Genomic DNA, 2601 nt, shown 5'->3' with positions numbered 1-2601 from the left:
TTCAAACTCATCACAGTCAATCTATTTATTATTATCTACTTGTGTTCAAACTCATCACGTCTCTAGACAGTGTATACATTCTCTTCAGCAGCCTCGTGAGTTTGAATGCATATCTTTGACTCATTCAAGCTTTCCCTTTTGCTGTCATCTCACTATAAATATATACATATATATATCACTATATATATAACAGCTTGCTGCTGTCTCCTGTCTTCTGCAGCGGCGGAGATTCAGAGGGCGCTCGCTGCAAGAGAGGAGGAGAGAAAGCTAGAGAGAGCTTCGTGATATTGATTAGTCAAATACAATTAAAAAAAGAAAATGTTTTTTTGAGTTTTGTTCTTCAGGCTGCAAAGAGTTGCAGGATGTCCTGACCGACGGAAGTATTTGGTGTATAGGTTGGTTGGTGTTGTGGCTTGTCTTGTGTTTTATTTTCTTGTTTTTTAAAGCGTTTCTGCTGCACATCTATTTCTTTTTTATTGGGTTTGAATTCCGCAGCAGCTGCTCCATCAAAGATGTGCGTTTGCTGCATATCTGAGTTCTGTTTTCTTTTTTTTCTGTCTATTCTTTGCTGCAGTTGCTCTCTTGAGTGTTTCTGCTCAAGCAAATCTACGTACATCTGAGCTTCCTTCTTTACTCTAGCCATCTGTGCATTAAGCCTATCTTGTCTTGTTCTTTTAACATGCATTGCATCATCATAAAGACTGGTGAACTGAAAATCTTTTAAATAAGAAAGCATAAGCAAATGCTGAGAAGTCTTTTGCCTCTTCTTCCCCCCTACTGGCTGTCCATTCATTAAAGAAACAATTTTTTTTGCATATTTCTTCTTTTTAAACTCTATCCATCCATCTGTATATACACCTCGACCCCCTTTCTTCCTCTTCTCATTCAGGAAGGTTCTCGTCACTTCTCCAAATCTTTCAAAGTAGCGAATCAAAGCAGTTCGACTCCAACCAGGAGGTATTTCAGCAATATACACCACACCGCGACCCTCGCTGCTGCTGCTGCTGCTGCTGCTGCTGCTGCTGCTGCTGCTGCTTGCAGGTTCCAAGATATCCTTCTTCGGTGCAGCAGCAAGCTCTTGCCCTCCGCGTGCTGCTGTAGAGGGATCTGCTGGTGCTGATGCGGATTGGTCTGCTGCTGCTGCTGCAGAGTGATCTGCTGCTGCTGCTGAGGATGAACCGAGTTCTACTCCAGAGTCTGCTGCAGCAGCAGCAGCAGAATCGGTTAGGGCCCCCCCTGCAGCGGCAGAGGGCTGAGGAAGAGCCCCTCTTTTCTTTTTCTTTATATTCTTCATTATGAATCGACAGAGGAGAGAGAAGATACACCGCGACTTCGCTGCACTGCTGAGTTCAGGAACCTCAAGCAAAAAGTAGCAGAGAGGGGCGGCAAATATATTAAAGGAGTATTATTTGGATTCAAAATTTTGAAAACATAAGTAAGAATAAGAATAAATATTATTCAAATTTAAAGAAAAGTATGTTTCGCTGCGTGGGGGCTGCTGCATGCAGCACGCCAAACAACTTCTGCTCGTGCAGATTGAAAGTTTTCAGCAACAAGAAATGTTGTAGAGTCTATCAAAAGAAATAAGTAATAAATTAATATGCTTAAAAATGTTTTAATTAACTCCTAAAAACCATCTACTGCATGCACATCGCCTCCAGCGCAGCTGGCTGGGGGCTGCGTGCCGCCTGGGGCTTCTATTGACTGCGGTGTATTTCAGTGTTTTCTTGTAGAACTTGAGTTGTAGGGAAAATATTTAATTATAAATGTTTCTAAATAAAAAAATAAAGCATCAAGTGCTAAAAATTTGAATATTTTTGCCTGCATTTATAGCCAAGAAGGCGCAGATCTCGGGTGTCTAGACACCTTAGCTAATGACCTTCCTTGTCTGCAACAGCATAAATATAGAAAAACTAACATTTAATCGATTTAATTACACTTAAAAGACTATTTGAAGTCTTTTTTTCAGACGAAGAAACAAACAACTCCTATTAAACAAATGCCGCTACGCAGTAGCCCCCGAGCAAACAGAGAAGGCGATCGCAGCGCAAACCCTAAACCCTAAACCCTAAACCCTAAATGATAATCCAAACCTCCTAAACCTTAGTGTAACTCGAGCTTCTGTCGTGTGGCTTCCTAACTAGGGAAACAAAGCCTTCTAGCTACCGCCCGCAGACTTTGCTGTTTAAACAGCTGCATTTATCTCCAGCTGTACAGACACCTCAGAGCCGCCATGCCAGCCACCGAAGATCAGAGCAGCGGAGTAAAGAGCGCAGAAACAGCCGATGAAGTGTTGAGCCCCAAGTTGCAACGATGCAGAGAAGTGCGCGGCTCCTCTTCTCCTGAGAAAACCCTAAACCCTAAACCCTAAACCCTAATTCATAAACCCTAAACTCCTTCTCCTGCCGAGCGCTTAAGGGGACGACGAGACGCAGAAGATTTTCATGGTTTGGATGCTGAGGATCACCTGCCAATTGCCATGGGTTATGGATTAGGGTTTAGGGTTTAGGGTTTAGGGTTTAGGGTTTGTCGGACCGCAGGCTGCGGCTAGTCCAGCTCCCTCCTGGCGTTATACAAAGAATAGCCCCCACGAAGAAGTTG

The sequence above is a fragment of the Eimeria acervulina genome, genomic scaffold (assembly GCF_000499425.1).
Source record: "Eimeria acervulina Houghton genomic scaffold, Eah_scaff523, whole genome shotgun sequence".
Taxonomy (NCBI): Eukaryota; Apicomplexa; class Conoidasida; order Eucoccidiorida; family Eimeriidae; genus Eimeria; species Eimeria acervulina.
This window is presented reverse-complemented; position numbering follows the sequence as displayed.